The sequence below is a fragment of the Monodelphis domestica genome, chromosome 5 (assembly GCF_027887165.1).
Source record: "Monodelphis domestica isolate mMonDom1 chromosome 5, mMonDom1.pri, whole genome shotgun sequence".
In the NCBI taxonomy this organism is placed as follows: Eukaryota; Metazoa; Chordata; class Mammalia; order Didelphimorphia; family Didelphidae; genus Monodelphis; species Monodelphis domestica.
In genome coordinates, this window is record NC_077231.1 from 73,620,524 (window position 1) to 73,647,847 (window position 27,324).

The 27,324-nt window shown below is 35.6% G+C and overlaps 1 pseudogene; it reads left to right on the top strand.

Moving 5' to 3' along the window:
• On the top strand, positions 1 to 27,324 carry LOC100617192 (nuclear envelope integral membrane protein 1-like; annotated as a pseudogene).

The following is a 27,324-nucleotide window of genomic DNA, read 5'->3' on the forward strand; positions in this document are numbered from 1 at the left end:
ATGGCAACATCTATGGAAAATGTTGCTAAATTTTCATGGGTTGATGCTATCCAAGGCTGGGTGATTGTAGGTAATAATTTAGTCTCAAATGAAGGCCTGGTTCCAATACAATTTAATGGGTTAGTTATCAAGGATATTTTGAAGTCTTTGTTTTAATATGGACATTTTTCATCTACCAATTCATCAAAATAGTAAATTTTGAATATATAATCCTAGATACAAGTAAAATCTTATTAGAATTTCAGCCCATGCTTATTTTTTGCAGCCTTAAGTGTTTTCTACAGTTTCTAATTTTAGCTATTTTATATATATACATATAGATATTTATACACATATATGCATACACATATGTATACACATATACATATACACATTAAACACATACATGTAAAGTGCATATATAATACATTTATGTCTGCATGTGTATAAACAAATAATAAGGTACATATACCTTATTATTTCAGGCTTTTGGGGGGAAAATGTTTAATTTGATATTTGTTTCATGAAATTTATAAAAAAATACTTTTTTATGTATTCAATAAAAAAGAATGAGATAGTTATAGGCATGATGATATACCCTTGAAGTGCCTATTATTGGGAAAGCTGAAGCCACTCAATCCTTTGAGTTTCAGAGTTCTGGACTTCAGTAAGGATGAAATTCAACCTCCCTCACACCTGTAGCCTTTTCCCCTCCTCAAATATTATATTGTTCCCAATGTAAATATCATCTCCACAGCCATAGTTCTTCCTTACATGTTATCTTCTCATTAAAATTGTATGTCTTTAAAAACCAGAGTTAGTTTGATTGCTTATATTTGCATCACCAATTAAATTACAAATCTGCAGAAAACAACATTAAAAACAACAAAATGCAATAAAAGTACCCACAAATTTAAAAAATTAGGAAGACGTAGATTTCTTTATGGTTGTTCCATTCAGTGATACATATAGTACATAAATGATTAAAGATGGCCTGTTAATCACCCTGAGAATGGAATGACAGTCCCTAACTGAGAATTGTGATATGAATTTGTATCTTTCAGGTAAATAGAAATCATTTCAGTCTTGCAAGTAGATGATGCCAAGGAAGGGTTATTTTCATGATTAAGGAATATTACTAAAGTTGAACAGAGAATATCTAGAAGAATCATGAAGTTGTTCTTCCTTATAGAGCCTCTGTGTTCCCAGATGTTTCCAGATCTCATCATAATACCTTTATAAACCTTCTTATGAAGCCATTAAACTTTATGTAAGCATTTTAAACACCTTTTAATATAATGTTCAAGATGTAAGGCTAGTCATTATTTTTCATATTTTCTCTATCTAAAAATTGCTTACAATAATAATAGGAAAGGATGTTTGTTTAGAATTTTAAATGTAAAAATGTATGTTGTCCTTTTTAATAATAAAGAAGAAAATAAGAACAAAGTTAGCAGTAAATAGAAAAGCTGTAATTTCTGTATACTGTTCAATATGCAATTGACTAAAACTCAGTTTCAAAACTTCTGTTTACATAAAATTATTGTATTTTGGTAAATTATTTCCTATCTTCCAAAATCATATGTCCCATGTGTCTGGAATTATGTAATACTACTATGTGAATTAGACACATTAAATCTTGATAAATGGTTACATTTCATAGCAAAAATGTTTAAATTTAGATGCATGCATGCTTCTTGAGTTAATTGTTTGAATTTCACTGTCGTGACAGAGATGATATCAGAAACTAGATTAAAACTAAATTTGTGGATAAGCTCCTATTGTAATTGATTTTCTATTTGCCCATTTGGATGTCTTAGAAGTGTGGAGATGATAGGTTATCTTTGATCTTCTTAAAGAGCTTAAATCCATTGCTCTCACTCAGTTATTCACTGTTCTACCAATATCAGGAATACTGATTTCAGTGTCTCTTGGCCATGGAAGAGGTGATGCAGTAGCCTAGACTGTTGTCATCAATGACACTGCTTTTCTACTCTTCCTCCCATATCTCTCTTATTCTTGTTTATACCTGGTTTATTCTTTGATTTAATTTAATGCATAGTTCAGGTAAGCTTCACTCATGCATAAATGAGAAAACTGAGGCCAGAAAAAAGAAGGCTTTTTTTTTACCCCCAAAGGACACATAGTAGCACTTTAGCCTAGGGTTTAGGTCTTTTGATTCTCATTCAGTATTCTGTATAGTATGCTATGAGGTTAGGCCACCCAACAAAAATTTTCCTGGCCCAGGAAAAGATGGATAGTTAGATATTGATGTTAATGACAATGATATTGATCATAATCATGTTGTTGTTGATGTTGATGGTATTGATGTTGTTGTGGGTGATGATGGTGTCGATGTTGATGTTGTTGTTGATGGCTATGATGTTGATGTTGATGATCTGATGATGTTATTGATGATATTGATAATGACGATTAAATTTGGAGTTCAAGTTGTTTTTTTTTTCCCCATTTGAACCTTTCTGACCCTCCTCACTGTAATGATTAAAATTTTCATGGAGACTATCTCCAACCTCTTTCACCCCTCCATTGTATTAGTCTTCCCCCCACCCCTCTCCATGCACTCACATATGCAATATATATTTACCCCATTTTAATTCTTTTTCCATTTCTCTTAGTATTATCCACTTTTTTACCCCTAGATTTTTAAATATTTTTGACATATCATCCTATACAGTTTGTCACTGTACCCTCTAAATATACTTCTAGCTATCCTGATGATAATTACAATTTTTAAGAATTTTCAATATCATCTTTTCTTATAGGTATACAAATCATTTGAACTTATTAGGTTTCCTACCTCCACCCCCCTTTTCTAATTACCTTTTGGTGATTCTCTAGAGTTCTGTGTTTGGGTCTCAAATTTTCTGGTTAAGTCAGGCCTTTAGGGATACTTGGAGGTCTTCAATTTTATTAAATTACCATGCTTTCCCCTGAAACAATATAGTCAATTCTTGGTTGTAAACCCAGTTTCCTTGTTTTCCAGAATATCATATTCCATGACTTCTGATCTTTCAGGGTAGATGCAGCCAGGTCCTATGTTAACTGAATTGTGGTTCCAGGATATCTGAACAGTTTCTTCTTAGCAGATTTTAGTATCTTTTCCTTGGTATGGTAGTTCTTGAATTTGGTTATAACATTCCTGGGTGCTGTCAATTGGGGATTAAATGCAGGTGATGATCTATGGATTCGTTCAATCTCCACTTTTCCCTCTTGTTCATGAGTATTGGGGCAGTTTTCTTGAATAATTTCCTAAAGAATTATGTCAAGGAGTTTTCTTTTCTCATAATTTTTCAGTAGTTCAATAATTCCTAAATTGTCTCTTCTCGATCTATTTTCCAGGTCTGTAGTTTTACCAATGAGGTGTTTCATATTTTCCTCAATTTTTTCATTCTTTTGATTTTGTTTTATAGACTCTTGCTGTTTTGTGAAGTCATTTGTTTCTAGTTGCTGGATTCTAATTTTTAAAGACTGAATTTCATTCCTGGATTTTTGGTTATCCTTCTCCTTCTGGTCTGCTTTTCTTTGTAGGTCATCTTTTACTTTCTTTGCCTCATCTTTAAGCTGGTCAATTCTGGCTTTCAAGACACTATTTTTTGGTTTTAGTTAATGTGCCTCTGTTTCCAGATGACTTATTTTGCTTTTTAAATTCTTTTCCAAGTTATCTTCAGCCTCTCTTAATTGGTTTTTTTTTTTAATTATGTTTTGAGTTCTTCCAAAGCCTGAGTCCAATTTGCTGAAGTTTCTGTGTTTTTGGCTGGTATTCCTTGGTTCTCCTCTGTTCCATTTGCTCTTTATTCATTACTTGGATAGAAGGTATCTATTGTAATTTCTTTTTTCTTTTTATTTTGTTTAATCATAATTTTTCCTTCTTTCTCCCTCTTAATTGGCTGTATTCTTGCTTCTCTGTTTATTTGCTGGATCTGTGAGTTTGGTCTATTCTGTCCTGAAGGGGTATCTTCTTTGCTCTGCTGATTGACTAGATTGGGCTAATGGAGTTTTAATTAGCCCTGAGGTCAGATCTTCCCCAGCTGGAAGCAGAAGCTAAAGGTGTAGGTTAAGATGTGGAGACTGAAGGGAGCTGTGCTTCCAGCCCTTTTATTAAGATATTCTATTGCAGTTGCAGCCTTCATCCAGTATCTGAGTCAGCAGGATTTTTATGGAGGCTCTCAGTGCAGTTGGTGGAGGAAGAGTATTTGGAGATTGAGATTCCCTGTCCTCTAAAGGCTTCTTATCTGTCCTATTTATAGACTGGATTAAGCCAGGCTGGAGTAGATCTGCAGAGCTGGATGTGCCCTGAGGCCAAAACCTCAAGAAACAGAAGCCCAAGATGGAGAGTGGTGGCCAAGACTAGGCTGCCTTCTACTCCTTGCCTATCTTCCAGCTGCATCCCTTCTGACTGTGGTTAGAGCCAGCCCTGAGCCTGGCACAGCTGTGGCAGCAAGGCATTCTCTCTGGGCTGGAATCTGGCCCTGAGAGTCCAGAGACTGCTAGAGATGCAGCACAGTAGGTGAGTCTTGGGACCTTTCTTCTTCCTTTTCCTTAAACCCAAGAATTCAGCCTTCTGTGAGTACCTTTTAAGTTGAATAGAGCAAGACAGTCCTCTGGCTCTGTCCTGTTGTTAGATTTGGTTTTCTGTCCCCTTGAAGCACTTTGTTTTTGGTTTGTGTGGAAGGGTTTTCACAGAGGTCTGGACTTTTGCTGCTTCTAAGCAGCCATCTTGACTCTACCCCCCTATCTCAGGCTTTTTAAAGAAAACCTTTCTCTATATTTTTTATGATGATGAACTTGTGTTGAATTGCCATCAGAATTGCAATCAGAAACATCACTACTTTCAAAAACATATTCACAAAACTCTAGGTATGTGCATATCATGTAGATATGAATTATGAATGTCATTGATTCCATCCTTGGGCCTTTGACATTTGATAGCCTCTAACCTGATACAATATGGATATACTTTCATTTGTACTCAGAAAATACAATTGTGTGTTCCTGCTATCAGCTGAGATGACTCAGAGGATAGAACACTGGACCTGGAGCTAGGAAGATCTGAATTCAAATAAAACGTCAGACACTTCCTAGATGTATGACTCTGGAAAAACTACATAACCTCTCATAGCTTGACAAAACAATCCACTTGATCCACTGGAGAAGAAAATGGCAAGCCATTCTAGTAACCTAGTCAAGAAAACCCCATGTAAATGGAGTCATGAAGAGTCACATAATTGAACAACAAAGCTATCATCCTTGACTATCACTTATCACAATATAATATCTGTGGTATTTTCACCTGTTTATCACATAATATAAAATCTATAAATCATCATTTTCTTTCTTGACAAAGACAAATTAATTTTTTGTAGCTTCTTTAGAGCAATATGCTCTCTCATTAATATTGTATGACTTTCCAAATCTATTAGGGCATAAAGTATGTGTTATGGTTGCCAAAAATTTATTCATTTCATTTTGGTTCATGATGTTATTTTCATCATCATTATTATAAATTAAATATTGTTACATTTAATATATACAAAAAAGATTTCATTGAGATGAGAAAAATGATTTCCATGGATGAGATGGAATAATAATTACATGGTTTAATTAAATATTTAATATAAATGAAAAAGTAGACATTAGTTTGTAGTTGTGATTATGTTTTGCTCATCTTTTTTGTTATTAATAATGTTCATGATCTTTTCCATTCTTTTGGAATCATTCTGTCTCTGAGATACTTCTCAAACAGATTCCTGAATGCTTTTTAAAATTTTGTCACCTCCACCACATTTATTCACTAAGTATTTAGACAGGTCCAGGTGTTCTTTCTGACATAATCTTCTTAAATGTCATTTCTTGTTCCTTGTCCTGTAGAGTTGCTACTCAGCTATTATGCTTTCTACTGTGGAGATTCCACTGTCATCAATGATGTGAATAGATGACTATAGAAACTCTGGCAAACCTTTTCCCTATCTCATCAATTTATCATCTTCCTTCCAGTTTCATTTATAAATGGCCCCAGAAAAACCTGAATTTCCATACAAGATTCTTATGCCAAAGATTTGACAAGCTAATTTTTCTACTCCACTGCTTTTGGCAATTTTATTAGGTCACTGTTTTACATCATTTAAACTTCTCAGGGTTTCTTTTTTTTTTTGGACATTTCATATTAGGCTTTTTAATTTGATTGAATTCTCCTTTCTTCAGAGTCAGAAACTAGTTTAAATAACTCATTTGAAGCTATTTGAATTGCATATGGTTCCTTCTCATCTTTACTCATTTCTCTAATAACTTACAGGGCATTGTTAAACTTTCAAGTGTTTATAAAAACTAAAATTACTATTGAGAACAACTCTGGATCATAACATTTTGGTTATTTGACCTCATCCATGTTTCCCCTAGAAATTCTCAAAATATAGTTACTTTCCAATTCTCCATAGATCCATGTGAAAGGGTCTCTAGTTCCTGTGTAAGCATGGCAGGTAAGAATATTCCTGGGGATAGGACAACCAATGTTTTAATATATTAGAAAGCAACTGTACCCTAAGGACAGTAAAACTCATCAAGACTAATCATGGTAGGGGGGGCAGCTGGGTAACTCAGGGGATTGAGAACCAGGGCTAGAGATGGGAGGTCCTAGGTTCAAATCTAGCCTCAGACACTTCCCAGCTGTGTGACCCTGGGCAAGTCACCTAATCCCTATTGCCTAGCCCTTACCACTCTTCTGCCCTGGAGCCAATACACAGTATTAACTCCAAGACAGAAGGTAAGTGTTTAAAAAAAAGACTAATCATGGAAAAGACCTACCTGAACTTATAAAGAGCAAAATGAGCAGACCAAGTGAACATTATATATCACAACAGAAATATTGTTTGATGAAAAACTGTGAATGTCCCCCTCCAATGAAAGAACTGATGAACATGAATAAGAATAACATACAGTAAGACCTTAGTTTTTGCAACCAACATGTTCCAAGATCTTCCTTATAAGTTGAAAATCACAATAATAGACAACCCTATTACTTAATAAATATTTCCAATTCTAAAAGCCTAGGCACTTACTAATTTTCTTAGGCTTATCAGAGCTACTTAGCATCATTACTCTTGCAATTGGGACCAGTTTTTTTTCCCCCAAAGACATCTCTCTCTCTCTCTCTCTCTCTCTCTCTCTCTCTCTCTCTCCTCTCTCTCTCTCTCTCTCTCTCTCTCTCTCTTTCTTATCTTTCTCTCTCTCTTTCTTTCTCTCTCCCTCCCTCCCTCCCTCCCTCCCTCTCTCTCTCTCTCTCTCTCTCTCTCTCTCTCTCTCTCTCTCTCTCTCTCTCTCTCTCTCTCTCTCTCTCTGTCTCTCTCTGTCTCTCTCTCTCTCTCTCTCGCCCCCCCCCTCTGTAACTCTGTCCCTGTCTCTGCCTTTATCTCTAGATAGATAGATAGATAGACCTACTTTCTTAGAATTAATACTACATACTGCTTCCAAGGCTTAAGGTCACATGTAAGGAAGTATCTTAGAACACATTTGAAACTCAGGATTTCCTATCTCATATGCCCATTTTGCCAATTGACTACAGAAATAATTCTTAACATTTATTTTTTGTCATTTTGTGAACTAAACTATTTTCCTTTCTCCCTTCCCTCTCCTCTCCCCAAAGTGGCAAGCAGTATGATATAACTTTTACATGTGATATTGTACATTATATATTTCCATATTCAGCATGTTGTTTGTGGCCATTATTAATAACTCAGTAGCATTAATGAAGCAAAGAGAAGCACTACCCTGACCTGGACCCAGTTTGTTGCAAGCCAGGACTCCAGACAAGCCTGATTTAGGAATTGATATTTGGCTCAAAACAATGTAATGACTCACACTAAAGCATCTCAGAGCAAGAATGAATCTGAATTGGGCAAATGTCTGGGAGGCTACATTGATTTGGGAAATGGTGCAGATTTAGTGTGTAACTAAAAATGTTATTTCATGTAATTTTTTGCCTTTAGTTTTTATTACCAATTGTACACAATTGAATTTTCTTGTGCTGACTTCACACACACACACATATTTATCTATGCCAACTGATGCCTTGTAAAGTGCAGGGAAGGAGGGGAAAAAGGAGAAATCTTGGAATTTTATTGTAACAAACAAATACATTTAAACTAGAAAAAAAGCTAAACTTTTTCCTTCTTTTACAAGGTAACTAGAGATAGATCAGGGCTTACAGCATCGAAAATATAGTAGATTTTGGATTTAACAAATCATGTAACAAATTTCCCTTGCTCTCTTCAAGGAAAAGCTGTAAAGATGTGGGATACATGACAGTATCTTTATGAGGATTTGGGACTGCTAATAATTAATAGGCCATCATCGTCTTAAAGGAAGCCCTCTAGTAAAGTATGCCATAAATAGGTCTTTGGATCTATGTTGTTCAATATCTTTGGTAATGAGAAGGAAAATTTTATATTTCTTCATATGTTTTCCCTGACTTTTTAAGTAAGTAAATATACATTTTAACCATTTTTTTTTCTGACTTAGAATCGATCCTAAGTATTGGCTTTAAGGCAGAAGAATGGTAAGGAATAGACAACTGGGCTTAAGTGACTTTCCCATCTTCACCCAGCTAAGAAGTTTCTGAGGTCAAATTTAAAATGTAGGATCCCCCACCTCTCTGTCCCTCATAAATATAATACTAGACTTCCCTGTTGGGGAGGTCATACCTTTTATAAACTTAAGACATGTCTAAGTATATAGAAAATGTACAAATAAATATGAATAATTCTAGCATAAGCTAGCATTTCCTGGGCTTCTGCCTATGGTCAGAAAACTATTGGAATAATTTATTAGAACATCATTAGCTGGTTTGTACAGGTCATTTGACCTCCACAAATTACCATATAATTGAGTTGTAAAGAGAAGAGGAACATTATTCATTACCTAGTTGTAAATCACTCTTTCCCAACTGATGGGCTACACAGAATGTTTCTATGTCACTCTGTTGATTTTGCAAATTGCTTAAATTAGCTTGCTTTGTTCAGTGCAAGTGGCATGCTTTTTTTTTCCTCTTTCTTTTTTCTCATATCCAGTACATATTTGATAGCAATTCTTGAAGGAAAAAATGCTCAGTTAGTCTCACTGAATGGATGTGAAAAGTATATAAAAATTCTGGAGATTTAGGTTTTAAGAAATTAAGAAACCATATCATCTGATATATAGACATACACAAACACATATATACATCTGTGATATCACAGATCTCTCAGATTGGCTAAAGTGAAAAAAAAGGGCAAAATGACAAATGTTGGAAGGGATGTAGAAAAATGAAAACACTTGTACATTGTTGGTGGAACAGTGAAATGATCCAACCATTCTGGAGAACATTGTACAATTATACTCAAAGAGCTATAAAAGTATGCATACCTTTTGAAAAAATTTACCTTCTCTTTTAGAATCAATTTTATGTATTATTCTAAGGCAGAAGAGCAGTAAGGACTAGGCAATGGGGATTAAGTGATTTGCTCAAGATCACCCAACTAGGAAATATCTAGATTTGAACTCAGAACTTCCCATTTCCAGGTATTGCTCTCAATTCACTGAGCAACTTATCTGTCCTCACTGTGTATACCTTTGGATCCAGCAATACCACTACTAGGTTTGCTTCATAAGATGATAAAGAAAAAAGGAAAAGAAACTGTATGTTCTAAAATATTTAAAGTAGCTCATTTTGTGGTAGCAAAAAACTAGAAACTGAATGGATATCCATCAATTGGGAAATGGCTGAACAAGTTGTAGTAAATTATTGTAATGGAATACTGTTGTGCCACAAGAAGTGCTCAATAAGATGATGATTAGAAAAAAAATTAAAACATGAAAAAATTTATTTGAAGTATATAAAGAGAGGTAAGCGGAACCAAAAGAACAGTGCACACTGTAACAACAGTAATATATGATGAACTATGAATGACAACTACTATCAACAAGGCAAGGATCTAGGACTCCAATGGATTCATAATGAAAAAGAATATTCGACATAGAAGAAGCAGATGAAGTCCAAATGCAGATTGAAATATACCATCTTTATTTTCTCCATTAATTTTTCTCTCATGTAAGTAATATATGTCTTCATTCATAGAGTGAATAGAGACATATGTATCTTATACTGTGTACATCTGTGTACATCCTACATAATATCAACTGTCTTCTTGTTTGGGAGGCAGTAGGGAGGGAGGGAAAGAACATGAATTGCACAGCATACAAAACAAATATTAAAATTTTTAATGTAGTTAATTGATATGTAAATTGGAAAAATCTTTTTAAAATTAAGAAAACTGTGGAGGGTATGTGCATACTGGAACAAGTGAGTTGAATTCTGAAGGTTCACAAGCAGACCCAGGTGAAATTAAATACTTAAAAACTGCATCTCACATACAGATATAACAATTCCTTTTAAGACTAAGCTCAGGTGCCATTTCCTTATATCAAAGATTTTATTTATTCACTTTCAGTTCAGATCTTTGGCTCCTCCCATTGTATAGATTGTGTAATCAATAATCAACTTGCACACTATATGTTGAAATATGTTCTAAAAGCATACATGACCTTAATATTAATGATCAGATTATTAAAAATATTAAATGAGAAATACATTGTAAAACTCTCACACTTATGAGTACAAGTCATATTCTTAACCAAAGAAAAAAATGCAAAAGATAAAATATAACTGATTATATGAAAATGCAAAGGTTCTGTACTGACAAAATTAAGGTACTCAGGATAAGAAAGAGATATGTGAATGTCATGGAATTGTTCAGTGCTATAAGAGAAAAAGTGATGAATTTAGAGATGTGTGAAAAGATTTACATAAACTGATTCAAAGTGAAGTTAGTAGAGCCAAGAAAAAAAAAAATATGCACGATTATAAACAAATGAATGGAAAGAATAACCACACACAAAAATTCAAAAGTGAACCTAAGAAAACTAAAGATCAAGCATTACTCAAATGAAGAGATATGAGAAGACACCCCAGTTCATAGTTTTGTGGAGGTAGGAGATCCACAATTGTTATGCATCACACAGATTTTCAGAATTGCTCCGTGTCTATCAGTTGTGCTGATTATTTTCTCCTTTAAGAAAATTTGTCATTGTTCATTCATTCAGTCATGTTCAACTTTTTGTGACCCTATAAACTATAATGCACCAGGCCCTCCTATTGTAAGCTTGTCCATGCTTATGTTCATTGCTTCAAGGCATTATCTATACATCTCATCCCCTTCCATTTTCTTTTCTTTTTGCCTTCAAACTTTCCTGATGTCAGTGTCTCTTTTTCAATGAATCCTTTCCTCTCATTATGTGGCCACAATGTTTAAGCTGTGGCTTCAGTATTTGACTTTCCAGTGAATAAACTGAATTAATTTCTTTAATATTAACTGATTCGATGTCATTGCTGTCCAAGGGATTCTCAAAAGTCTTCTTCAGCACTACAATTCAAAAGTGTTAATTCTGTGGTTCTCTCCTGTCCTTTTAGTCCAACTCTCACAGCCATACATTGCTACTGAAAAAAACACTTTTAACTAACCTTGCTTAGTAAGGAAATATTTCTGCTTTTTAGTGTACTGTACATATTTACCATAGCTTTCCTTCCAAGGAGCAAACATTTTTTTTTTTAATTTCATGACTGCATTCGCCATCTGCAGTGATCTTTGAGCCCAAGAATATAAAATCTGGCACTGCTTGCATTTCTTTCCCCTCTATTTGCCAGGAAGTGATGGGAACAGTTGCCAGATCTTAGTTTTTGTATGTTGTTTCAGGCCAGTTTTGACAGTTTCCTCTTTCATTCTCATCAAGAAGCTTCTTAATTCTAGTTCACTTTCTGCAGTATTTATTATTTGAGATAACTCTCACGAAAGAGAAGGGAGAAGAACGTTAGGAATAACTATGATGATTGGAGAAACATGACATCAATAAAACTTGTTTTTGTTTTGTTTTGTTTTTAAAAAATCAACCTGCATAGTGTTAGATAGCCTGTCCTAGAGTCAGAAAGACTTTGCTGGAGTACTGGCAAGGTGCTGCTGCTGCAATTGTAAAATAAATTAAAAAATGTAAATTCACACACACACAAAAGAAAGTAAAGGGGGAAAGGAAGATATGGGTTGTAGTCCTGCCATTTTTACATATGTGCTCTGTGACTCTGAGCATATCACATAACCATTCAGTGCCACAGATAACTCTAAATGACTAGAAATTGTTGAGCAGTTAATAATCTCCTGCTGGCAGAAAGTTTTTAGGTATCTCAGAGCTCCCTGCAAAGAAAAATTTGCAGCTATATATATATATATATATATATATATATATATATATATATATATATATATATATATATATATATACATATATATTTTTTAAACCCTTACCTTCCGTCTTGGAGTCAATACTGTGTATTGGCCTCAAGGCAGAAGAGTGGTAAGGGCTAGGCAATGGGGGTCAAGTGACTTGCCCAGGGTCACACAGCTGGGAAGTGTTTGAGGTCAGATTTGAACCTAGGACCTCCCATCTCTAGGGCTAGCTCTCAATCCACTGAGCTACCCAGCTGCCCCCTCACTGCTATATTTTTTAAAGATATTTTATTTTCCCAATTACATGTAATAACAATTTTTGATATACCTTTTTAGGAATTATAAGAGCCAAATTGTCTCTCTCCCTTTTTTGCTCTCCTCTTCCAGAAGATGGTAAGGGATTTGAGCTGGGTTATACATGTATTATAATATAAAACCTATTTCCATATTGGTCACTGTTGTAAGAGAATACTTATATAAAACCAAAACTCCAAAATACAAATACAAATAAACTAAAGTGAAAAATAGTATGCTTTGTTTGACATCCATTCCAACTTTAACAGTTATTTTTATGGAGGTGGATAGTATTCTTTGTCATAAGTCCTTCAGAATTGTCCTGAATCATTGTATTTCTAAGTAGCTAAAACTTTCTCAGTTAATCATTGTACAATATTGTTACTGTATACAATGTTCTCCTGGGTCTGCTTATTTCACTCTGCATCAGTTCATGTAAATCTTTCCAGTTTTTTTTTTTCTGAAATCATTCTGCTCATCATTTCTTATAGCACAAGAGTGTTCCTTCGCCGTTATATACCACAATTTGTTCAGCCATTCCCCAGTGGATAGCTATTTCCTCAGTTTCTAAATCTTAGCCACCAGAAAAAGAGCTGCTATAAATATTTTTGTACAAGTTTATTCTATCTTCTTTTTTATGATCTCTTTAGGATACAGACCTAGTAGCAGAATCATAGGGTCAAAGAATATGTACAGTTTTATCGCCTTTTGTGTAGTTCCAAATTGCCCTGAAGAATGGTTGGAGTAGTTCACAATTCTACCAACCATCCTTTAGTGTCCCCATTTTGCCACATTCCCTCCAACATTTATAATTTTCCTTGACTGTCATATTGTCCAATCTGAGAGGTAAGAGGTAGTAACTCAGAATTGGGTTCATTTGCAATTCTCTAATCAAGAGTGATTAAGAACAATTTTTTTCTTTTGATTATTGATAGTTTTTATTCTTTTTTCTAAAATATGGTTGTTCCTATCCTTTAACCATTTGTCAACTGGGCAATGACTTGTATTCTTATGAATTTGATTTAATTCTCTATATGTCTGAGAAATTAGACCTTTATTTAAGTTGCTATAAAATTTTTTTGAAGTTGATTGTTTCCCTTCTAATCTTGGTTAGAGTGGTTTTGTTTTTATGAAACTTTTTAAATTTAATAAAATCAAAATTATCCATTTTACATCTTGTAATGTTTTCTGTCTCCTGTTTGGTCATAAATTCTTCCCCTCTTCATAGATCTGGCAGGTAAACTATTCTATGTTCCTCTCATTTACTTATGGTACTATCGTTTATCTCTTAATCATATACCCATTTTAACTTTACCTTGGTATAGGAAGTGAGATATTGATATATACCTAGTTTTTGCCATATTGTTTTTCAGTTTTTCAAGCAATTTTTCTCAAATAGTGAGTTCTTATCCCAAAGCTGGGATATATAATTGTTGGGTTTTTTTTTTTTTTTAACTACAGGACTTCCAGGTCAAGATGGCTACTGAGTAGGAGCAGAGCTCTTTTTGTCCTCTCCACCAATCGAGACAGAGTGCCTCAAATAGACAAAACCAAGATCAAAAGAGCAAAGGAGTTCCACAGTAGGACACAGCACAGAAGCTAGGCAAAGTTAGAGCATTTCCATGCTAAAAGGGGGCAAAATTTCCCCCACTGAGGGGTGAGCGCACCACCCCTCCCACACTTTATTTACCTTTCCAGAGTCCAAGCGAGCACAGGACAAACTTCTAAGTTATAGAAGGGAGTCTAGCTGAGTTCAACACAGACTTACAGCTAAGAGAAACAACTCAGAACACTGGGAGGCTGAGGAAATGTGGAAATCGGGGGTTGTGGAGCTTGGGGAAAGAGGGCAGCTCACAGCAAAAAATACCACAGAGAACCGTAAAAAAACTCCTCGGGCTAAAACCACTCCAATGCTCAAAACAGAGTCCTCCCTACTCCTTACAGCCAGATCTCTTCCAGGCAACCTCTAAGCTCTCAGGGGCCAGACCTGCATGTAAGAAAAGCATGACCATGTATTAGGGCATATAAACATTGCAAACAAGTGCAAAAGAGCAGAAATAATAAATGCAAACTTTTCAGACCACAATACAATAAAAATAATAAGCATATAGGGAGAGGCAAATAAAAAATTAATTGGAAATTAAATAATATGATTCTCCAAAATTGGTTAGTTAAAGAACAAATCATAGAACCAATAATTTCATTGAAGAAAATGACAATGAAGTGACATCCTTTCAAAATCTATGGGATGCAGCTAAAGCAATACATAGTGGAAATTTATATCCTTGAGTTCATATATTAATAAATTAGAGAGGGCAGAGGTCAAAGAATTAGGCCTGCAAAGTAAAACATTAGAAAGTGAACAAATTAAAAATCCCCAGCTAAAATCTAAATTAGAGATCCTAAAATTAAAGGAGAAATTAATAAATTTGAAAGTACAAGAACTATTGAATTAATAAACAAGACTAGAAACTGGTACTTTGAAAAAACAAATAAAATTAGACAAAGTACTGGTCAGTCTAATAAAAAGGGGAAAGAAGAAAACCAAATAGACAGTATCCAAAATGAAATGGGAGATCTCACCTCTAATGAAGAGGAAATTAAGGCAATCATTAAAAACTATTTTGCCCAATTATATGGCAAGAAATATGGCAATCTAGGTTATATGGATGAATATTTACAAAAACATGAATTGCTTAGATTAGCAGAAGAAGAAATAGAGTATGTAAATAACCCTATATCAGAAAAAGAAATTGAACAAGCCATCAAAGAACTCCCTAAGAAAAAATCCCCAGGGCCTGATGGATTCACAAGTGAATTCTATCAAACATTCAAAGAACAACTAATCGCAATATTATACAAACTATTTGACAGAATAAGCAAAGAAGGAGTTCTACCAAATTCCTTTTATGACACACATATGATACTGATTCCAAAGCCAGAAAGATCAAAAACAGAGAAAGAAAACTGTAGACCAATCATCTTAAAGAACATAGATGCAAAAATCTTAAAAAGAATACTAGCCAAAAGACTCCAGCAAGTGATCACGAGGGTTATTCATTATGATCAGGTAGGATTTATACCAGGAATGCAAGGTTCAATATCAGGGAAACCAACCATATAATTGACCATAACAACAAGCAAACCAACAAAATCACATGATTATCTCAATAGATGCAGAAAAAGACTTCGACAAAATACAACACCCATTCCTATAGAAAACACTAGAAAACATAGGGATAGGTGGGCCTTTTCTAAAAATAATAAACAGTATATATTTAAAACCATCAGCAAACATCATCTGCAATGGGGATAAATTAGAAGCCTTCCCAATGAGATCAGGAGTGAAACAAGGATGCCCCTTATCACCTTTATTATTTAACAGTGTACTAGAAACACTAGCAGTAGCAATTAGAGAAGAAAAAGAAATTGAAGGTATTAAAATAGGCAATGAGTAGACCAAGCTATCACTCTTTGCAGATGACATGATGGTCTACTTAAGGAATCCTAGAGAATCAACTAAAAAACTAGTGGAAATGATCAACAACTTTAGCAAAGTTGCAGGATACAAAATAAACCCACATAAATCATCAGCATTTCTATATACTTCCAACTCATCCCAGCAGCAAGAGTTAAAAAAAGAAATTCCCTTTAAAATCACCACAGACAGTATAAAATACTTAGGAATCTATCTGCCAAGACAAATGCAGGAACAATATGAACACAACTACAAAAAACTCTCCATGCAATTAAAACTAGTTCTAAATAAATGGAAAAACAAATTGCTCATGGGTAGGAGGAGCTAACATAATAAAAATTACAATCCTATCCAAACTAATTTACTTATTTGGGGCCATGCCCATCAAACTACTAAAAATCTTTTTTGTAGAATTAGAAAAAACAATAACAAAGTTTATTTGGAAGAACAAAAACTCAAGAATATCAAGGGAAATAATGAAAAACATGCGAAGGAAGGTGACCTAGCAGTACCAGATCTTACACTGCACTATAACGCAGTGATCATCAAAACCATATGGCTAAGAGACAGAAGGAAAGATCAGTGGAATAGACTTGGGGCAAGTGACCTCAGCAAGACTGTTTATGATAAACTCAAAGACCCATGCTTTGGGGACAAAAATCCTCTATTTGATAAAAACTGCTGGGAAAATTGGATAACAGTATGGGAGAGATTAGGTTTAGATCAACATCTCACACCTTACACCAAGATAAACTCAGAATGGGTGAATGACTTGAACATAAAGAAGGAAACAATAAGCAAATTATGTGAACACAGAATAGTAACTTGTCAGATCTTTGGGAAAAGAAAGATTTTAAGACTAAGCAAGAGTTAGAAAAAGTTATAAAATGCAAAATAGATAATTTTGATTTCATTCAATTAAAAAAGTTTTTATACATAGAAAACAAATGTAGTCAAAATTAGAAGGGAAGCAACAAATTGGGAAGCAATCTTTAAAATAAAATCCTCTGACAAAGGTCTAATCACTCAAATTTATAAGGAACTAAATCAATTGTACAAAAAATCAAGTCATTCCCCAGTTGATAAATGGGCAAGAGACATGAATAGGCAATTTCCAGATAAAGAAATCAAAACTATTAATAAACAATGAAAAAATGTTCTAAATCTCTTATAATCAGAGAAATTTAAACCAAAACAACTCTGAGGTATCACCTCACACCTAGATGGGCCAACATGGCAACAAAGGAAAGTAATGAATGTTGGAGGGGATGTGGCAAAGTTGGGTCATTAATTCATTTCTGTTGGAACTGTGAACTGATCCAACCATCCTTGAAGGCAATTTGGAACTATGCCAAAAGTGCACTAAAAGACTATTTGCCCTTTGATCCAGCCATAGAACTGCTGGGTTTATACTCCAAAGCAATAATAAGGAAAAAGACTTGTACAAGAATATTCGTAGCTGCACTCTTTGTGGTGGCAAAAAATTGGAAAACGAGGTGATGCCCTTCAATTGGGGAATGGCTGAACAAATTGTGGTATATGTTGGTGATGGAATACTATTGTGCTGAAAGGAATAATAAAGTGGAGGAATTCCATGGGGACTGGAATGACCTCTAGGAATTGATGCAGAGTGAGAAGAGCAGAACCAGGAGAACATAGTATGCAGAGACTGATACACTGTGCTAAATTCAAATGTAATGGACTTCTATACTAGTGGCAATGCAATGATCCAGAACTATTTGGAGGGACATATAAGAAAGAATGCTATCCACATCCAGAGGAAGAACTGTGGGAAAAGAAACACAGAAGAAAAACCACCACTTGATCACATGGGTTGGTGGAGCTATGACTGGGAAAGTGGACTTTAAAAGATCACCCTAGTGCAAATACTAGTAAGAAGGAAATGAGTCTTGATCGATGGCACATATTAAACCCTGTGGAGTTGTGCGTTATATATGGGAGGGGAAGGGAGGAGGGGAAGAAAGGAACATGAGTCTTGTAACAATGGAAAATTATTCCAAATCATCTAATTAAATATAATTTAAAAAAATTAAATTAAATTAAAAAATTAAAAACTACAAAACATAACTTTGATATGAGATATGACATTATGTACAGAGAACTGGCTCTAGCACCAGGTAAATCCAGTTTCAAGCCTCACCTGTGACAAACATAGTTGTGTGACTCTGGGTGGTTGAAGCAGGTGCTGTGCAGTACTTAGAGCTTGGTCAGACATCAAAGGCCCTAGGGTCATCCACTACATTCTGGGTCAATAACAGTCAATCTGACTTTTATCTTGCCATTGGACTTTCATGTCTCTGGAAGAGATAATGAGGCTGATGACCGTGTAGCTCTGCCTAATTTAATCTTATTCACTCACAAGTCAAGATATCAGTATGTGATATCATTGAACCTCTGAAAACAATGGAGAAACAATTCTTTCTCTCTTTTTCTGTCTTTCTATTTTTCTGTCTCTGTCTTTTTCAAAGGGAGGTGAGTCATATATATGATATTACCTATACGGACTTGGTGGGTGGTTTGAAAATCATAAACTTTGTTGTTGTTTTTTTATTTTCTGGCATTTTCTAAATTTTTCCATTTTTTTCTGTTATTAACTATCGGTAACTGCATCAGTGGACACAGGGGCCCTATTGTACTGTATCTTAAAGGAAAGCTCATTGAAGTTAGTTAGAGGGACATTTTAGAATAAATACAATATAAACCCATAAGGCAGCATTAAGCTAAATTACATTTTAAAATACTCTAGAACAGTGATAGCAAATCTTTTCGAATCGGAGTGCCCAAATTGTATCCTCATGCTGCCCTCTTATTACAGATAGGGGAGGGAGGAAGTATTCCCATTGGGCTGCTAGGCAGAGGAGCAGGTGATATAAAAAATGTCCCCAGACGTGTGTGGGGGAGGGCGCTGCCCCTTCTGGCATGCATGCCATAAGTTCACCAACATGGCCTTAGGACATCCTTTTTTAAAAGAATGTTGGTGGAAAGTAAGTGGAGTTACAATTACAGATTTTATAAGAACATCAGTGGTCAGTAAGTGGAATAAGCAATGTACAAATTGAAGAGAACAGAACCAGGAGAATGCTGTGCATGGGAACAGTAATAATGAATGATGACCAACTGTAAATAACTAAACTTTTATCAGCAATGCAAGGATGCAGGACAACTCCAAGGGACTCATAATGGTAAAGGCTATCCACACAGAAGGAACAAAGGAAGTCTGAATTCAAATTGAAGGATGCCATTCTTTACTTTTTTTCCCTCCATGAATTTTTTCCTAGTGGAAGCTATATATATATATATATAGCTATATATATATATATATATATATATATATATATATTTTTTCTTTCACAGCATGATGAACATTGAAATAATTGTTGAAAAATAAAACACATACAACCTATGTCATGTTACCTCCCATCTTAGGGGAGGCAAATAACATAGATTAAAATGTTAGAAAATTATTATTAAAATTTTGCCAAAATGTAATTTGGAAAAAAAAATATAAAACAAAAATAAACTAATGTAGAGGAAGAGAACTTGGGGAAAGAGTTTGAACAGTGCTTCACAGGAAATAGTTGAGGTGAGGTGGGGATGCTTCTTTGTCTTAGCATTCAGTTTTTTAACCTTGAATAATTTTTGTAGTGGTGGATTGTTATTTCCAGGGTTATACATTGATCTGGCTTATACCACATGTGTCCATACATACAGACTATATCAGCCATGATGAAGAGGAGAAAGGCAATCTAGGTCTGTTTTACTGAATTGTCTTGCTGAGCTTGTTCTTAGTTCTATCCCCATACTGTGACAAAGTGAGTGGGGGTGGCAGAGAGTGGATTTCAATTATCTTAGAGTTTTCAAGGGTAACTTTGATCTCAGGAATTATTTCTTTTGGACTTAAATAGCATACTCATTCTGAATGTTTATTGTACTTTGGACTTCTAAACTCATTACTGTATGCAAACAACTATACTATGGACAAAGCTTGGCATAGATTTATCACTCTGGGTGATAAATCCTCCCTTGAAGTAGTGACTTCTAAAAAATCATGTTTTGGCATTTTTCATAATCATGAGGTTTTAAAATTCCCCAAATCACATTAAGATACTCAAGTAATTCTCATAAAGTGTCTTATGGGTTATTATCCTTTTTTTAGAGTCTACTTTAAAATAAAGTACTTAAATTTTTTCTAAGATTCATTGATTTTTATCAGTGCAAATAGTCCTTCCACATGGCTGATCACAATCTTTCTATTTATTCTCAACCTGTGAAACTTTTTTTCCGTATTTTCCCACCAACACACCATTTAGTTTCCACTAAATGCTCTAGAGTTTTTTTTTTTTTAACCAGCTCATAAATCCTACTCATCTTGTTAAACTTATAACTGAAAAAGAATCCCTCTACAATTCAACCAGGAAGGACTTACCCAGACTTGGCTTGAAAAGGTCAAGAAAGAGAGAACCTACCACATTCCATTGAAGATCACATCCTTTTTAACAGAAAGTGCTGCAGTTACTGTTTTAACTCCCTTTCCTTCAGTCTTAATTTATATCTTTGAGCCTTTCACTTATTAACTTTACTTCTCACTTTTGGAGTCTAACAGTAAGTCTGATTAATTCCTTTTCCACATCAAAACCTTTCAATTACTCAAAGAGTGCCATCATGTTTTCCAAGTCCTTTTCAACTTAAATATTCCTAATTCCTTTAGTGTATTCACACATACTATGACTCAAGGCTGAGGTTCTTTATCATTCTGTTGGTCATTCTTTGGAACCCTTTCAGATGGTTAATATCCTAACATATGGAGTCTAAAACTAAACAAAATAGTCCAGAATTTTTGAGACCAGTGCATTGTTCAGAAGAACTATATTGCCTTTTCTCTGGATATTCTGTCTTTTAGTACAATTTATATTGGCTTTCTCAGTTTCTATACCACATTGTTGATTTACATTAAAATCATATTCCACTAAACTTCCAGATACCTCCCCCACCAAAAAAAAATAGTGTGTTTGGGCTTTGGGTAGGTAGAGGGATGGGTCTTTCTTGTGGCTCCTGCTCCCCAATGGGCTCAGGTGGCCATCCATCCAGGGGATAGCTGCCAAGGTGATCACATGAGAAGGTGGTGGTATAAGATGACCATGGCGGGAGGAATGAAAGTGGCACCAGTGTCGGCTGCTTCCTAGTTTCCAGGTGGAGGCAGGGGCAGAGCCTAGTTGCTCTTGCTTCTTAGCAGCTGCCTCAGCAGCAGCACAGCTGAAATTGAAGTCCAAGTGGTAATGCTTCAGGAATCCCAGTTTTATTATGAGACTAGTAATCTGCAGTTCTGTTATAAAAACATCCTTGTCCCAAGGTGGCATGAATTATGGACCCGAGTGATGATCCAGGTGAACAGTACCAGGGTAGTACAAGTCACCCAAGTGGAAAATGAAAAAAAAAAAAAACTGAAAGAGCTTGAGCAGTTCAGCCTCTGGAACTTGTTCTCTTCCTTCCTGAAGGAGAAGCTGAATGACACCTAAGTCAAAGTGGGCCTCTACAGAACTCAAGGTGGAGGTCCTAGAAAAAGACACCCAGAACAGCATCTGTTTGAACTGAAGATTTGACCCCCAAACTCTTCCTAGTTTTCCTCCTTGGATTTTTGCTTTTCTTTTGTTGGGATTTATTAAGAAGAAGTCAGATTTTCTACTACTCCATTGAGATGAGCCTGGGGATTTTGGCCTTTCTGCTAATTGCAATTTTCCTGATGTCCAGGTTCATGCCCAAGAAAAGTACCATCTGGGGTGCTATTTGTATTACAAGGGGAGGTTAATTTGTAACTGGGGGTTCAGTCTTTCAGTATAGAGAGGGGGAAAGAGTGGAGAACCCCCCTCTTCTCAAAGCAGGGTTCAGGGGAGTCAGTTGATGTTTAGGGTTGGCTCAGAGAGAAAAGAGGGGGTTTGTAGACGTTCCCCCTTCTGCCTTCCCTCCTTAGCTAAGGTTGCTCTCCAAGATTTGCTCTTTCCCCCCTTCCCCTCTCCTCTACTTAAGACCAAAGGGTCTCCCCTTGATCTGTTCACTCACACTTGTTCATACCTTGGGGAACAGATAAATTTTAATGTCAACTCAATCAAGTAATGCAAAAAATAACTAGCATGGAAAGAATAGGAAAGGGAAGTGGGGGAAAAGGGGTCCCTGTCTCTATCTAAAACCCTTTTTCCTCCCTCCTTGGGTTTGAAGGGAACTCAGGCCTTGGAAGCCTAAGCCCCCTGAGAGAAAGTCAGCTTGACTCACCATTGGGCAACAGGAGCTGTGGTAAAGTCTGCTCAGGTTTCTCTTCAGAAAGTCCCTTCAATTGGGAAGTTTTTTTTTGGGGGGGGGGAATTCCAGTCACCAGCAGGAAAAGTGGGTAACTCTCAGGAGAAAGTCTTTTCCTACCTTCTGTCTTTGGCTTCTTAAGACAGAGACCAACTCCTCTCCCAGCCAGAATCTTCTCCTCCTCAAGATTCCAATCTCTAGGGTCCCCTCCCCTGTTGAAGTGATCAGTTTCACACACTCTTCAGCCTGGCACTTTTTCTTTAGTGCCAGCCTCTGTCACAATAGCCATGTCTCTCCTATCTTACACTTGAAGGATCAGTGTCTTAAAACACATGGATTGAATTTTACATTTCATCCTCATTAAAATTCATCTCATTCAAATCATCACAATCTAGCTTTTCAGAATCTCTTTTGATCCTAACTCTGTCATCTAGTATTGTCTATCCAGTTTTTGTATCATCTAAATATTTGATGAGCAAGCAATCTCTGCCTTTGTATTTTGGATGAAAATGTTAAAGCACAGAACCAAGTAGATCCCTGAACAGTGCATAAGTTGCCATCAAACTTAAGGATTACTCTTTGATTCTCATTTTTCAAATTGTCGTCAATATATTTATTTTTTTTAAACCTTACCTTCTGTCTTGGAATCAATACTGTGTATTAGTTCCATGGCAGAAGAGTGGTAAGGGCTAGGCAATGGAAGTCAAGTGACTTGCCCAGGGTCACACAGCTGGGACATGTCTGAAGCCAAATTTGAACATAGGACCTCCTGTCTCTAGGCCTGACTCTCAATTCACTGAGCCACCCAGCTGCCCCCAATCATCAATATATTTAACTATACTCTCACCTCACCTGTTTTTCTCCACCTGTTCCACAAGAACAGATAAAATATTGATCAACACCTTTCTTAAAATATAGGACCATATTTATACTATTTTCCTGAAAAAGAAGCTTCTTTAAAAATATCCAAAAAATGAAGTTATTTTGACATGATTTATTCTTGTTGTATCTTTCCTATCTTTTTTGTTAATTCATTTAGCATATGTCTATTAAGCATCTAGTATGTGTCAGACACTTTGCTAGACCCTGAATACTCTAAGTCAAAAAAGGAAAATAGTCTTTGTTCTATGTTATTGGGGAGGAGGGTTAATATGCATCAAGTTAATTTATGAAAAGAGAGAGCTATAGCAGCTGTGGGTAGGGAAGATATTGAATTGAGGATTAAAGGAATTTAGGAATTCTAAGAAGCAAAGGATGTTGAATTTCAGACATGATGGACAACTTGTACAAAGGCATGAAGACAAAAAATATAAAATGACATGTATGGGGGACAGCAATTATCTGAGCTGGGTTAGAGCATAAAATATGTAAAAGAAAGAAATGTTTTATTATTTTGGAAACATAGGTGTGTGCCTGACTGTAAAAAGGCTTTAAATGCCAAAGAAAAAGAGTCTAAATTTTTTCTAAGAGACAATTGGGAGTCATACAATTCATGACATATAGTTTTAAATGTTTGTTGATTGATTGGTTGATAAATGGATGGATTGATGGATGAATTGGGTCAAATAATATTTGCATTTTTATAAAAGTGATGTCAAGGTAATTTGAACATCAAGATAAGCCTTAAAGGGGAAACTAAGTTAAAATGGAAATATATATTCTAAAAGTCATGTTTGGAAATATGAGTTAAATTAATGTCCAATACTTCAAGTATTATTTTTATAAAGTTTATTATCTGACAAAATAGAATCATGTGACTAAGTTAATCTACCTGCTCAAAAATCCCTGCTCCACCAAAACAGCCAACAGGAAGGAAAGAGAGCTAGACTTGGAACTCCACTCAATTTATCCTGTCTATATCTGCACACAACAACAGGAAGTGAGTGGGATTATGGGAATTGTAGTTTTTGCTGGGGGTTGTAGTTTTTTTTTTAGGGTAACAGATTCTAATTTCACAGAGAATAGGAGACAACTTGTCAGGCATTAATTCAAGAATCCTGGAGATATTAGGTGTGGTTTGTTGAGCTTTCTTTCAGTAACTAGGTTTCAGGAATCAATGTTGTAGGTGAGACTTCTGAGAATTAAGACCTGCAACCAAACTTGAGAATTGAATAGCAAAAACCAGTCTGCATCAGAAGGCCCTGATAGAGGAAAAAGTGACCTTCCCCTTTCACAGAGACACAGTGACCAAGAGATTTATAGAAGTCCATACACCCAAAGAGATAAGGATTTATGGGTAAAGGACTACAAATTTACTTAAAACATAATAAGGCTTCCCCTTTTGGAGCTCATTTGCCACAGTAGCCACAAAGGAAAACTGAAGAGAGTGGTTACTGCAAATGTAGCCAATGATTTGTTATCAATTGAACAACCATGATGCTTACAGGAAGGTTAAAGCCTGGCTTAATTATTTACAGCTTCCATGGGGAGATATATGGATATTGAAAGCCATGTGTCTTCCATCACTAGACAAATACTCCTTTAGCCCTGACAGACACAGAAATCAGATATTGTCCATAAAGTTTAAAAGTTGTTTATATATGTGTAGATGGTGGAATCGTCAGCAGAAATAGAGAAGTTCGAAACAAGGGAGGATATGGTGTGACTAAAGCGTTTAGTGTTTGATACATTGAGTTTAAGATGAGCTCAGATATACAATGTGAAATGTCTGATAAGATATTGGGTGGGACAGAAGCTCAGGGATAAAAACTGAGCTGGATATCTACCTATTTGGTCATTTGCATAGCAATGATAGTTACACCAAAGGGAGAAGAGTGGAGGGGGAGAGGGAGGAAGGGAAGGAGAAAGGGCACAACCTGCTCTACAACTATATACTACATACATATATTTACCCATACATATGTCTATTCACATATACACACATAAGTGCATATTTGCAATGTGTAGACATTTTGTACTCAAGAAATCATCATGTATAGTGATATATGTATCTTGAAAATGAATTATTAAATCCACCAAACAGTTAAGGGTCCCCAGTAGTAAAGATGCTTTGCTAAGATCTGGGGAAAAACTAGAAAGAGAAGACTGTGCATAACAAAGAAAGGAAGAATTGGGAATTCAGTAAGAAGAATTCAGTTGGTTAGGTCTCATGTATCAGGCAAGGAAAATGAGCCAAAGCAGAGAGAAGTTATACTGGTCGGGGGAAGTCAGAATCTTGGAGGTCAGGTTAGAACAGTGGGGATTCACTAATTGCCTGGTCTTCCATTTTAATCCTTAGTACTAAAGGCATCCTACTTCAATTTAGGGTAGAAATCCCATCTATCATCCTTCATTTCATCACACTAAGAGAGAAGCTAATAACCAGTATGATGTTTTAATATAGTTCTCTAGAGAGATAGATAAATAGAAGACAGAGAAAGAGAACATTTATTAAATGATCACTATATATAAAATATTTTTCTACATCCTTGGTATATAAAAACAAGCAAACAATAGTCTATGCCCTCAGGGAAGTTACATGCTAATAAGATACTGTTGGTTGGTTGGCTTTTGTCCTACTTTCTCAAAGAGCACCAAAATGACATTAATGGTGATGTCTTTTGACTGACACTTAAATTGAGGAAGAGTTGCACAAAGTTGTTGGTCTCATTCTCTCTTCAAGTCATTGAAGTCTAGCTGCAAGACAAAAGTCAGGATGACTGGCAATAACTTGAAACTTAATGGATGATCTTGGCATCTTTCCTGTCTGCCCAGGTTCTAAGTGTCCCACACCACCAGCTTTAGCTACCTTCATGGTCACTCAAACAAACTGTTCTCATCTGCTCCTTCTGTCAGTGGTACAGTGGAAAGAGCACTCATCAAGCTAGGTGGCATAATGGATAGAGCACAAGGCATGGAATCAGGAAGACTTACCTTCATGAGTTAAATTTAGTCACAGATAGGAGCTGTGTTTTGCTGGATAAGTAATTTAACAGTGTTTCTGTTCTTCATCTATAAAATGAACTGGGTAAGGAAATGGAAAACTGCCCCTATATCTTTGGCACAAAACCCTCAAAATGGTGTCATGAAGAGTCAGCCACCACTGTATAGCAATGAGATAAAGCAGCATATTAAGGGAACCTAGAAAGGATAGAGGGCTCCCTAAGCAAAAACTCACCCATCAGAGATGAGTGTAGTTCTGGGGGCAGTGAAAGTTACTGGTAGAATGACATTAGTAAGATCCAGAATGGAACTGGCATGGTTTAGAGATGACAATTCTCCCCCAAAACACACACACACACACACACACACACACACATACACACACACACAGTGTGGACTCAGAGTGGGCTTTAGGAGAGGACACATAGGGTGAGAAAAATCATGAAATTAAAGATAATAAGAATGTTATATCATCTAGTTTAATATGTAATTTGACAGAAAGGAGAAACTGAGGCCCAGAGAAGTTACTTGTCTAATTTCACAATGACAGAAAAAAAGGTTTTAATTATTTTTCTCTGACTCCCTAATCAATACTCATTTCAATGGACCATGCTACTTATCTTATGGTAAGGATGGATTGAAATTTAAACTGTGAAATCACAAATCCATTATCCTATTGAAGGAAGGTATCTTGTTAATGAGAGACTGATGGATAAAAGGTTGGTACCATAGTTTGAAGAAAAGGCTGCCTTGCCTGTCTCATCAGTGTTTATTTTACTCAACTGTTGGTGGTTCTCTCTTCTGCCTTCCCTATAACCCAATCTCCTAGCTAATCTTCACAGAGGAGGAAAAAGAGAGAGAAAGGAAGGACTTTAACAACAGAAGTAAAACAGACAGTTGTACCGTCTCTAAACTGCCCTGTCTGGTATTTATTAGCTGTTTTTGTTTTGCATTTAGTTAGTAGCTTCTTACACTAAACTATATATTATAGCAATTATACAAAACCTTATTGAAAATCAATGGTGCATGCATCTCATCAATATTAGTTGA